The sequence below is a fragment of the Meriones unguiculatus genome, chromosome X (assembly GCF_030254825.1).
Source record: "Meriones unguiculatus strain TT.TT164.6M chromosome X, Bangor_MerUng_6.1, whole genome shotgun sequence".
NCBI classification, from domain to species: domain Eukaryota; kingdom Metazoa; phylum Chordata; class Mammalia; order Rodentia; family Muridae; genus Meriones; species Meriones unguiculatus.
The window spans coordinates 115,059,937-115,073,728 of NC_083369.1; the positions used below are offsets into that span (position 1 = coordinate 115,059,937).

A 13,792-nucleotide genomic window follows, 5' to 3' on the forward strand; every position below is an offset into this window, starting at 1 on the left:
CATAGATTATGTCAGAGGCAGTCCCTCTTCACATTACTATGTAACCCAATTGGACTCTGAACTGCCCTGGGCTACATCTGTGCAGGGGTTCTGGGTTATCTCCAAGAATAGACCTTGGTTGGAGTATGAGTCTCTGGGAGGTTCCCTGTGTTCAAATTTTCTTGTTCTGTTGCTCTCCTTGTGGAGACCCTGTCCTCTCCAGCTCTTACTATTTCCCAGTTCTTACATAAAATTCCATTCACTCTGCCCAACAGTTGCCCATCAGGATCAGCATCTGCTTTGATAGTCTGTAGGGCAGAGGCTTTCAGAGGCCCTCTGTGGTAGGTTCCTAGGTTGTTTCCTGTTTTCTTCTTCTGATGTCCATCCTCTTTGCCTTTCCGGATGGGGATTGGACATTTTAGTTAGGGTTCCTCTCTCTTGCTTAGTTTCTTTAGATGCACAGATTTTAGTGGGTTTGTACTACGTTGTATGTCTATATGAGTGAGTATATACCATGTGTGTCTTTTTGCTTCTGGGACAACTCACTCAGGATGATCCTTTCCAGATCCCACCATTTACCTGCAAATTTCATGATTTCCTTATTTTTCATTGCTCAGTAATATTCCATTGTGTAGATGTACCACAATTTCTGCATCCATTCTTCAGTTGAGGGGCATCTGGGTTGTTTTCAGCTTCTTTTCTATTTCCCACCATTTGCCTTTAAATTTCATAATTTCCTTGTTTTTAATAGCTGAGTAGTATCCCATTTTGTAAATGGACCACAATTTCTATGTCCATTCCTCTGTTAAGTGATATCTAGTTTGGTTCTAGCTTTTGATTATTATGAATAGAGCTGCAACAAACATGTTTGAACAAATGTCCTTGTTTGCATATTTTGGATATACCTGGGAGTGGTATATCTGGATCTTGAGGTAGCACTCTTCCTAATTATCTGAGACAGTGCCAGATTGATTTCCAAAGTAGTTGTACAAGTTTACATTCCCACCAGCAATAGAAAAGGGTTCCCCTTTCTCCATATCCTCTCCAGCATGTCATTTGAGTTTTGTTCTTAGCCATTGTGATGAGTGTAAGGTGAAATCTCAAGGTTGTTTTGATTTGCATTTCCCTGATGGCTAAGGATGTTCAGCATTTCTTTAAATGTTTCTCTGCCATTTCATATTCCTCTATTGAGAATTCTCTGTTTAGCTCTGTACCTCATTTTTTAATTGGATTATTTGGTCTGTTGGTGTTTAACTTCTTAAGTGCTTTATGTATTCTGGATATTAGTCCTCTGTCAGATATAGGGATGGTGAAGATCCTTTCCCAATCTGTAGGCTCTCATTTTGTTCTTATGAAAGTGCCCTTTGCTTTACAGAAGCTTTTCATTTCAATGAGGCCCCATTTATTGATTGTTAATCTTAGAGCTTGGCTATGCTACCTAAAATCTATACTCGTAAAGAAGCTAAACAACAAGGAAGACCCTAGTGAAGATGCTCAATCCTCATTCAGAAAGGCTAAAATGATAGACATCTGAAGCAGGAGAAGACATGGACCATGACAGGAGTTTACCACAGAAGGCTTCTGAAAGACTGAACCCAGCAAAGTATCCAAGCAGATGCTGAGACACATAGCCAAACTTTGGGCCTTGTGCAGGGAATTTTATGAAATAAGAGGGAGACAGAATTACCTGGAGGGGACAGGAGCTCCAAAAAGAGACCACCGGAGCCCCCCCCCAAAAAAAAACTGATCCCTTAGGGCCCTGCTGAGACTGATAGCCCAACCAAGGGCCATGCATGGCAAGGACCTAAAACCCTGGCTCAGATGTTTCTCATAGACTCAATCTCCAAGTGGGGTCCCTACAAATGGGATTAGCAGCTTTCCCTGGCAGGGTCATTGATCACCTCCACCTTTGGGGGTACAGCTCTTCTAGACCTGTAGAAGGAAGACCAGAGGAAGACAATGAAACCAGTCAGGATGAGAACTGATAGGCTATGGTCAAACAGAAGGGAAGGAGGATCTCCCCTATCAGTGGACTTAGGGAGAGGCATAGGGAGAGAAGAGGGAGACAGTGTGGCATTGGAAGCAGACCAGGGAGGAGCCATGACCGCCATAAAATTGAATAAATTATAATACAAGATAATAATGAAAGAGAGAGAGAAACCATTTTTCTTTCTTTCTTTCTTTCTTTCTTTTTTGTATTTTGAAGGACAGACTACCTTGTTATTGTAGTAATTTGGAGAATCAGTGTAAGATTGCTCAAGTGTTCTCTTTCTTGATACTAGAATAAGAAGTAATCAACACTGACTTCCTTATGGAATTTTCCCCAGTCCATTCCCATACCAAATCAGAATGAAAAAGCATATCAAATGTCACTCAAGGAACATACACAATTGAGCTAATGAAATTATATCTCTCAATAAATTCAATATGATACTTACTTTGTATACCTGCTGGTGATAGGCTCACACTGCATGCTAGCTTCATATGACACAGAGGTTCTGTGACTGTTCTGCTGACTGTGTGTCCTGAACCCTGGTAATTTCTAGAAGTCACTTAAATTTGTAAAATGTTTTGACCTCATGCACAGAGTGGATTAAATGGTAAATAACTAGATACATAAATTCTCTTTCCATTTTTTTCTTAAATTACTATGGTATGAGCAAGCACATACTTCAAACTGCTTTAGTAAACATTTGAAAATAATGGGTTGTCACCTAAGAATTGATACTCAAAATAATATGAACACATCATTTCTAACCATTTTAAGATGTTTTGATAGTGACAGAGATGACTTATTCAATACAAAGGAAATCATAGAATGTTTTTGATCAAAATTATTTTGGCCTCTTTATTGATATCTTTCTATCTCTCACTTTCCATCAGAATGAATCTTTTTCACACTTTCTTCATGGCATTTTTCATATCCTTATTCCTAAAAATAAAAATAATACGATTGAGCAAGGGAGTAAGAATGGTGTAAAGTATTACCACCATTTTATCAAAGGAGAAAGCAGATCTAAATATGCATGGGACAAAGAACAAAATCACAACACCAACGTGGGCTCACAGGTAAAGAGAGCTTTCCATTGCCCTTCAGAATTGTGGGATTTCAGAGAGCACAGGATGACACCATAGGATACAAACAAAATAGAGAAGATTATTATGCATATAACCCCACTGTTGGCAACCACCAAAAGGCCAAAGGTATGTGTATTAGTGCAGACAAATTCCAGAAATGGAAACAAATCACACATGAAATGATCAATGACATTGTGTCCACAGAAGGGTAACTGTAAAGTGAAAATAATTTGTATGATAGAATCCATGCTACCCCCATCAGTGTGCCACAAACCTTCCAGTTCATGGTGGAAGGGTAGTGCAAGGGCTTACAAATTGTTATATAGCAGTCATATATATATAGTGTCAAAACAATCACTTCTACTGCTACAATGAAGTGTTCAGCAAAGAGCTACATCATGCATCCTTCAAAGGAGATAGTTTTCTTCTCATATAAGGAGTCCATGACTATCTTTGGTGTGGGGATAGAAGAGAAGAATGCATCCAATAAGGACAAGAAAGCAGGCAGGTTACAATACCGATAACATTTATGAAGGCTATAGAGAAGATCAAGGACTTTTATATGCCCTTAAGCAACAGGCATACAAAGACAGAATACAAACTGGAGTTTGGGGGGTGGAGTGTGGCCTGATAGGAGTGCACACACATCTCTTTATGATTGGGTTATAGATGCTGCATGGATACCCTTACTAGTGGGCTTGAACACCCACTTGGTATTGCCAGGTACGTTTTCTAAATGAAGTATATAGGTCTGAGAATGTCCTGCCTGGGTGAAGCTGAAGCATGTGCAGGCCTGAGGGGAGTAGAAAGGGTGCATTCTATGAGTGTAATTCTCATATCTGTGGTTTCTAAGTGTGTGCTGTGAGGCATGGTGCCTGGATGGTGGCGCCGTGATTAAGCCTGATAGTGCTCATTCAGCCTTGCTAGAGGCCATGTTCAAGGGAAGGTCCAGAAGAAGGCAGCCTAATGTAACTGAAGGGCTTATGTTTTCCTCTGTGTCCTCAGGAGACACCTGTGTCACTAGGCGCAGGACTCCAAGGAGGTCGCATCAAAGGAAGCCAGCCAACCCTGATAGATGACACAGCCTCATCAGAGGAAGGGTTCCTGCTGGTGAACCTTAAATGGAGCTCCATACCTCCACCATACACATTTAGTATTGCATCATCCAACAGGTGTGGCCTGAGACACACCCAGCCTCCTTTATGTAGATAGCCACTTTATGCTTTGTGAGATCAGATTTGAAGTCAGTAAGGCTTGGGTGGAAATTCAAAAGGAGACACTGCACATATGCATAGTGAATTACCGCCCGTTGCTTATGGTTATAGAGGATGATAATGGAATGACTGAAGGATTGAGGAGAATATCATTTGCCCCCGTACTTCTATAAGGTTAAGAATTCCTATGATAAAGTCTGGGGCCCTATACTTGGTAAGCCCACACTTACAGAGGGGACATGGGGTAATGGGAATTCCCAATAAGGGCTGTGTCAGAAGAACCCTGAGTGTACAGATATCTGCCTCACTGTGTCTCATGATGCCTGAATAATATCAGGAATCAAAATTGCCCCCTGGCATGAACAGTGAGCAGGGGTGGCTTGTGAGGCCTTTGTGCTTCTTTCTCTTTGTTGTAGTCCTTCTCAGGAAGCTCAGCAGGCCACTATTTCCCTTGGGAATTGTTGATAGGAACCTGGCTTGCTCAAGGCAGGAACAGTCAGGAAAGGAATAGCCACCATCCTAAATACACACACACACACACACACACACACACACACAGAAAGAGAGAGAGAGAGAGAGAGAGAGAGAGAGAGAGAGAGAGAGAGAGAGAGAGAGGGGAGAAGAAAGGTAACAGTATGGAGGAACATGAATGAGAGAGCTATGTTACAGATGAGATTGGATGCTACCAGACTTAGGGAAGGGCAAGTCATCAAGTATGTTGATGACTTAATCCATGTCATCAAGTAGTTGCCTTAATTGCCTAACTTTCTAAGATATTATGAATTAAAATAGTAGGCAGGAGAAGTCAGTGGTCTAGTATCTGATATAAGAACAGTGCCCACCACAGGCAGATATGGGTATGCAGGGTCTACTACAGCCTTGGTATTACACCAGGAGTTTACACATTTCCAAAAGAGACACTTGTCACACTGTCAAACCTTTGGGTAGAGGTAGGAGTCTGTATGTTGTATATAAAACAAGGGCAGATGTTGCAAATATGCTTCTGTGTTACGACTTTATTGACTCATAAGGTTCACTATTGCGACATCCAAATTGTGTCAAATAGGCTTTGACACTGTCAGTAAGATTTAAGTTATATAAGGTGTCATGTGGAAAAACAACTACGTACTAGGAAGAATTGTCACCTGTTTAGACATTGGAGGAGGTCATGGGTAGTCTGGAAAAGGAGTGGGGTTATGTACGCACAGGAAATGTTTCTTGAGTAGCTGTAGGTATGTTGGTGTTAAGGAATATTAGATGTTGGACAGAGGACAGGAAGAGGGTGTGGGATGATATTCAGGTTTGAGATATGATTTCCTGAAGAACAAAAATGATTACTGCAAGGTGGAAGCTGACATACTGAAGTGGAAGAGGGACATTTCAATCTAAGGTGGAGTCCATTGAACATGGAAAAAAAAACATGTTGAGTGTAGGGTTACTCATATGGCTAGACACTGAACAGTGACATAGGAGGGAAATGGAGACTTGGAGGTAGAAAGTAGAGAGATGAGGACATGTCAAAGTGTCATGTGTAGATGTAAATAGAGTAGTGTCTGTTGGAAGCCTCGAAAAATGTTACCTATAACACAAGGAGGAGTTTTTAAACTAGGCAGGGTATGGATTTGGAATTTGTTGAAACCTAGAAGAGCCTACTTGCATATTATAAGTAGTAGGATGATGCAAGGTACTAGATAAGATTCAGCATGTTGTCGTGGGGCATGTGTCAAGAATATGTTAGTGGGCACTCAACAGGCTTGATTCTGAAAATGACATGAAAAACTGAGTAGAGAGTGGTATTGTATAAAAAGCAGAAAGGGTGCTATGGGTGCTTGTGATTAGATTCAGTCCTTGTAGAAACCTAGATATTAGCTCATGCACAAGAGGGCATGGTGAAAATAGGTTGGAACACAGGATTTGGGACCCTACCAAAAGCTCAAAGTCAGTACTGTTAGGAACAATCAGATAGGCTAGGGCTGACACTAAATGTTCTAACCAGTCTAGATCCTACTAGTTTTAGGAAACAATTATCTTGTACAAAGAATTGAAAGTCTTGACCATGGAGTGGTTAATCATGGTATGGCATGGGAGGATGAAAGCAGCACCAGAAACCATCAAAAGTGATTTGCTCAGAAAAGGGTGGTCTGGATGAAAGTCTAGATACTGTCCAGTACACAGGAGAACCAGATGGGACCAGCAATCTTACAGGCTGTTAGTGTAGTAGAGGGGTGCATACTGGCTATGGGATCTAGATCACATACCGTAGCTTGTGCAGAAACAACAATTTAGTGTGGGTTTCACTCAAAAAGTAGCACCCTGCGGGAGAACAAAAAAATCTAACTGAGAAGTAATAGAAGGTAGGCTACACAAAGTACCTGTAGATGGATCATTGTAGGGCAAGTCCTTAGTGCAGGGGGTTTGTGAGATGAGACTGAGCTTAGGGAGTCATTATCCTACTACCTAGAGGTTGCTGCTTCATTGGTCAGATAGACAGACTAGCCAAGAAACTCACTGTCTAAACACAACCAAATTATAAATGGTTGTGGAAAATAAACCTAAAGTGAGGGTTTGCATACTATACTAAAGCCTGGAAGAGGGCATTAGAAGTGTGGGTACGGAATGCCGTGATGTAGGGAGTAGTGGGTATGTGCAGGTAACATCATATCTACATCCTAATTCTTGGCTTCAACTCTAGTAGAAGCCACGGATCTAGTCCAGAATATGGGGTTTGTGGCTCTGTAGGGAAGTGAAGGGGAGAGGAGGAAGGGAGCATTTGGGAAGAAGGAAGAGAAAGGAAGACACATACCACAAAGAAACTGAGAGGAATCTGATTTGCAGTATTTATAAATATCAATAAAGGAATGAGTAGATGTTGTTACTCTAAGGTACAATTGATAGGAATAGGCTAGTGGGATGCGGGTTAGATCCAGAAGGATCTAGAAAATCAGATATCTATCTGGTTATGAGTTTAAAACATGCTATCCAAGAAGTGGAAGATGAAAAGACCTGGAAGGTTCTGGAGCTCCACAAGGCAAACAACAGAAACAAAAATCTGGGTCCAGGGGTCTTTTCTGAGATTGCTACTCCAACCAAGGACCATTCATGGAGATAACCTAGAACCACTGCATAGATGTAGAGAATGGCAGCTCAGTCTCCAAATAGGGTCCCTAGTAAGGGGAACTGGGGTGGTCTCTGATATGAACTCAGTCTCTGGTTCTTTGATCACTTACCCCTGAGGCTGTGCAGCCTTACCAGGCCACAGAGGAAGACTATGAAAGACAGACTTGATGAGACCTGATAGGCTAGTTTCAGATTAATGTTGAGGAGGTCCTTCCTTATCAGTGGACTGGGAAAGGGGCATGGGAAGGAGAATTGTCCATTTAAAACATTGACAATAAAAAATAACATGCTATCCCATGGAAGAGGCCATAGGAAGTCTGGGTATGGAGTTGCTATTTAAAGGAACACAATGTATGTGCATGTGGATATTAGGTAGGGCAGGTTTTGGTGGGAACTTTTATGCTGGATACAAAACATGTTTAGATGTTGGGATTATGCTTCTGTGTTTAGGACCCTGTTGAAGCTTAGGTTTCACTTTTGAAACATAGAAAAATCCAAGTGTCAAAACTAGTCTGTGCCACTGGCAGTGAAATACAAATTTTATATGGATGGATGTAGAAAAAACACCTATGTAATATGGAGGATAGTCACCTGGCTAGACATTGGGGGATGATGTGAGAAGTCTGAATAAGGAGTAGGGTTATGTATGCACAACCAACTTCCCATGTGTAGGTGCAGGTAAGATAGGTGCTAAAGGAATTTAGGTGTTTGATATAGGACAGGAAAGGGTGGTGAGATGTCACTGTTGTTAGAGATTTGGAGTCCTGAAATAGATTAGACGTGACTACTACAAGGTATGGACAGCCATTCTAAGATGAAACAAGGCCTGTTTTACCTAGGTTAGATCTCATGGATCTTTCTCTTATGGAATGACAAGTCAGGTGGGAGTACTCAACTGGATACACCCTGGATAGTGACAAAACTGGGATATAGGAATCTTAGTATGAAGAAGAGAGGTGAGCACAGCTCAAAGTCTCCTGCATGTAGATGTACATGGATGACTACCTGTTGGAAAAATAGATAAGGTTGGCTACAGAACAGAGAGAGATGTTTGAACTATGCTTGGGCTGGATTATGGATTTGCTGAAGCCTTAGAACCTGACTGCATGTTAAAGGTTGTAGCACTATGCAAGGTACTGGATTAGATTCAGCATGTTGTTGTGAGACATGGATCAAGAATGAGTTAGTGGGTATTCAACAGGCTTGATCCAGAAGTGACATGGAAAACTGAGTAGAAAGTGGCTTTGTAGAGACAGTAGAAATGGTGATATGGGTGCTTGTGGTTAGATTCGGTCTTACAGGAAACTAGATGTTGGATATAGCACAAGACAGCATGGTGGAAATAGGCTGAAACTCAGGATTTGGGACCTTAACAAAAGCTAGAAGTCATTACTGCTAAGAGTAAACAACTGCTAGAACTGCCACTTTTGGTTCTAACCAGTCTGAACCCTACTATTTTCAGAAACAATTACCTTGTGTAAAGAAATACATGAGATTCTACATCATGGAGAAGTGGGTTCAACATGCTATGGAACCAAATCTATCAAAAGTGGTTTGCTGAGGGAAGGATGGTCCTGGTGGAAGTCTAGAAAGTGTCCAGCGCCCAGGAGATGCTGATAGGACTACTAATCCTTGAGGTTGTTAGTAGAGTAGAGAGGTGCATACGTGCTATAGAACCTAGAGAAGATGCCGCAGTTTATGCAAAAAGAACAATATTGTGAGGGATATAATAAAAATTTGGACCCTTGGGGAGGACACACTATATCTGAATAAGAAGCGATAGAATGTATGCTATACAAAGTGTTTGTTGGGGGATACTTGTATGGCAGGTCTTAGGAAGAGATTAGATGTTAGCTAAAATACAGGAAGTTTTGTAAGAGGAGTCTGTGCTGAGGGACTTGGGACCCTACTATCAACAAGTTGCTATTGCAATGGTCAGATAGATATACTAGTCAGGGCACTGACTTGTAACAAAGGCTAGTTCAACTAGATGTAGTGAACAAGCATCAACTGAGGGTTTACATTTGATGCTAATGCCTGGGGGAGGACAATAGAAGTTTGCGTATGGAATAAGGTGATGTAGGTAGCTGAAAGGGTCCCAGGGGAGTTTGCCTGTAGCATCCTCTGGACATCATAAGTCTTGGCTTCATATACAGTGGAAGAAATAGATCTAGGCCACAGCATGGTATTCGGGGCTCTGTGGAAACCTAGATTTTGCTACTACAAGGCACAGTTGAGCAGAATAGTATATTGTCTGTGGGAATCAAGCTAAATATAGAAGAATCTAGAAAATCCAATATCTAGTGAGGGAGCAAACGACATTCTATCCCATGGAGGAGGCATAGGAAATCCCGGTATGGAGTGGGATATTGTGGGTGGCAAAATGTGTGTACTTCTGGGTATGTCAGTAGGGTGCTTCCTGGTGAGTGCCTTTCTTTGGATACAAAATAGTAATAGATGGCAGAATTAGACTTCTATATTTGGGGCACTGTTGAAGCCTATGGTCACTAATAACATGCAAGAATGTAAGTGTAAAACTAGGCTGGGACAATGGCAGTGAGAAATAAGATAAATTAGGTGGAATGTGGAAAGGCTAGGATATAGTGGGACAAATAGTTACCTGGTTAGCCTGGGGGAGGACATGGGAAGTCTAGACAAACAGTGGGGTTATGTATGCACAGCAAATTTTCCACGAGTAGGTACAGCTGCAGTAGTTTCTGAGAGGATCCTATGTACTGGCTACATCACAGGAAGGGGTGGTGAGATGATCCTGCGGTTTAAAACTAGGGTTCTTAAAGAAGGTGAGACATCACTACTGCAAGGTGCATGTTGCTGTTCTATAATGGAACAGAGGCTGTTCTCCCCATAGTAGATCCCACTGAATATGAAACAAACAAACAAACAAAAAGAAAAAACAAGTTCTGAATGTGGGGGTACTCACCTGATGAGACCATGGAAAGTGACTTGGAAGGGAAATGGGAAAATTGAGTATAAGGTAAAGATGTAAGGGCAGCTCAAAGTCTCCTGTAACCAGATGTATACAGGGTTCTCCATGGTGGGAGCCTAGATGTTGGTTATAGAACAAGGTGTGGTCTTTGGTCTAGGTTGGTAGTTTATTGAGAATTTTGTTAAAGTCTAGGTGTCAGTCCTGCCATGAAAGAAGTCCAGGTTAAGACTGGCCATTCTTTGTGGTACCCACTTTAGATTTGGCAAGTTGTGGACAACAAGTGTGTAGTAGTGTGTAGCATACTCAATACACTAGAAAACTGTAAGAAAAAGTAAAATTATTGTTTATGGACTGGGCTTGTATAGGTAGTGAAAATTGCCCTTTGGATGAAGGAGGCCATCACAGGCTCATATATCCTGTCCAGAGGAAAGGAAGAAGATGAGACTAGGCTAGGGTCATGATTTGGGACACTGTTAAAGTCTATAGGGTTACTACTACAAGGCTACACATTCAGGTTATATGCATTCAGTAGCTCCATAGAAATGTAGAAGTATAAATACTTAGATGAGTGTGTGTGTGTGTGTGTGTGTGTGTGTGTGTGTGTGTGTGTGTATTTCTGCATCCTGTCGAGAGTGGGATAGAAAGACCTGGGAAGTTTCTGTATGGAAAGTGGAGTATGGTGTAGATGTTTCAAAGGGTCCTGTGAGTGGATGTGAACAGGGCCAATCCTGGAAGGACTTTAGATGTTACCTATAGTGCTTAGGATGGTACTGGGTGTATTTCCTAGATTTTGGCACTAGGACTTCATATTGGGAAAAGGTTGGGTAACATAGGTAGACTGAAGGAAGCTTAGAGGTAGTTACTACAAGATACAGGCAGCAAGAATAGTCTTTGGGACTCAGGATAAATATGGCAGGATATAGAAAAACAGGTATAAGATGCTGGCGTACAATCACCAAGCTTGAGCAGGACATGGGAAGTCTGTGTATGAAGTAAGGTGGCATAGACAGAGCAAAATGTTCTATGTATAGATGTTAGAAAGAGGCTGGTTCCTGCTGGGAGCCTAGCTGTTTGATATAACACAGTTTGGGATTATAATTGTCATATATATCAATATTTAAATACGACAATGTTTCTTGGGAATGATTTTAGGGAAGACATTCAAGATACTAGGCAAAGATTAAGGCAGACATAGTGGAATAAACCATTAAGGAGCAGGGCACTTGGGGAGGTGTTTTGAGAAGCAAATTCTTTGCTACGTGTTCTACCATTAACTAAAGTGAATATATGCAGAAGAATGATATGGAAAAGTTGTCTTGGGGTTGTTGAAGGGAAGCCTCCTTCTAAAACTGGACTCTCTTTGATTTCTCAGTATTTGTCCGTCCCTCACAACAAGTGGCCGGAGTGGTACATTCTGTTGTTTGCTGCTTCATCAGGCATTCTGGCAGGTCAGACCCATGCTTTGTGATGTCTGAGCACATGCTAGCCTCCTATTAGCTGGAGCCTTTGTGACCAATCAGGCCTGAGGGCTGTGACCGTCACTGCTGGTCAGTTGCTCAGACCTTTCTAGGTAAGAGGACCTAAATTTGAACACAGCAAAGGAAACCAATAAGCCAAAGGAGGAACTGTCCGAAATGGACCATCCAACATCTTCTATAGACTTCGGGGAAGCCAAACCCAAGCCAGTCATGTTGGTAAAGACAAAGGCAGCCTGCAAGCTTTACCCAGCATGCATACTTTATGGAAAGGTAAGATGACCTACCCTACCTGAGCTTCCTGAATTGATTTACTCTTGTTTAAAGTGAATTGCTTTCTCTAGTCTGGCCTAAATCACCTTATCTACCTCATCCTTTCTGGCAAAGTCTGCTTCACTTCTTAGCCTGAATTCTTTCTAAAAAAAAAAAAAAATAAGAATAATAACACCTTTGTGTCTTCCCTCTTATCACTACAGGCCTCCAAAGCCAAAAAGTGTGGGAGGTGCTCCCAACGGAAGACTTCCAAGAAGTGTGATGATATTGATGATATTCAACAACTGGTGCTGCAGAAAGTCAAAGAATCACAGCCTAATGAAGAATCTTTGTGGCTTGAGGAGCTATCTGCAAATATCTTCAGTGATCAACATGCGAGAGTATCAAGTGCAAGTGCTATTACAAGTGAAACTTCAACTTCCACAGGTGAAATTGTCGGCATTGCTCACAAGACTTCAACCGTTGCAAGCAAAACTTCAACCTTACTAAACAAAACGTCAACCATGGCAGGTAAAATTTCAAACACTGAAGGCGAAATTTCAGCTGTCTCAAGAGAAATGTCAACCATCAAAGATGAAAATTCCACTCTCCCAGTCGAAATTTCAGCCATTTTAAGAGAAATTTCAACCATCGCAGGCGAAATTTCTGCCATCATAAGTGAAACCTCAAACCCTGCATGCGCAAGCGCAAACCGAAAAACAACCACAGCCATAAGTTTCACTACAGTTGAGGCTACCGGGGTTGAGGCAAACATGGATGAGGCATCCACGGTTGATGCAGATAACCAATAAATGATGTCATGATGTGGAGAAATTCTCTCTTCCACAAACTATAAAATTTTAAATTACATTGTTACAAATAAACCAACTCTTAATTGAAATGATATGTGTTCTTTTGAGTCACTAATGGTAGAACTGGAAAGGGGGGAGGAATGGAAGTTATAGAACAAAAGAGGGAGCTTGTTGGGGGTATTATGATGAGGGAGGGATTTAGGTCTCAAAAAGGTTAGAGCCAGACAAGTAACTTGGGTGTGTACATGAAAAAGGAGGGAATTTCAATGGGTATATGAGAATAGACAGAATTTGATCACAAATTGTTGGGGGCCAGAAAAAAAAAGAATTAGGTGGGTATATGGTGCAACAGGGACTTTAGGTGGTGATATGGCAGGGCAGATATTTTGGATTCTCTTGGGATTGAGGACAGATATATATGGAATTTGGTTGTGTATATGACAAAGAAGGGAATGTGGGTATACATATGACAAAGAAGGGGCTTTGAATTTCACATCCTTGAGGTCCAAACTGTAATCACTCTCTGTGTTACATACATTGATCTTATGAACAGAGCAACTCAGCCTTGACAACAGAGGAAGAAGATCCAGGCCATACAGAAGAGACCTGATAGGCTAGGGTCAGATAGCAGGGGAGGAGGACTCCAACTCTCAGTAGTTTAGGGGAAAGGACAATGCAACGATATAGCCTTGCCAACAGAGTAAAAGAATCCAGGCCATACAGATGAGACTTGAAGGATTAGGGTCAAGTGGCAGGGAAAGAGGACTTTCCCTTTCAGTGGCCTAGGCGAAGGAGATGGGAAGAGAGGATAGGTCTAGGTGGAGATGAAAGAGGGGGATACAATTCGTATATAAAATAACTAAATTGTAAATGTTAAAAATTTAAAAATAAATAAAACCAAAAAAAAAAAGATGACGA

General features: G+C 41.5%; 1 pseudogene; it reads left to right on the forward strand.

Moving 5' to 3' along the window:
- LOC132649902 (COP9 signalosome complex subunit 5-like) overlaps window positions 1-12,874 on the forward strand; it is a 68,811-nt pseudogene extending 55,937 nt beyond the window's left edge.
- The last annotated feature ends 918 nt before the right edge of the window (window positions 12,875-13,792 follow it).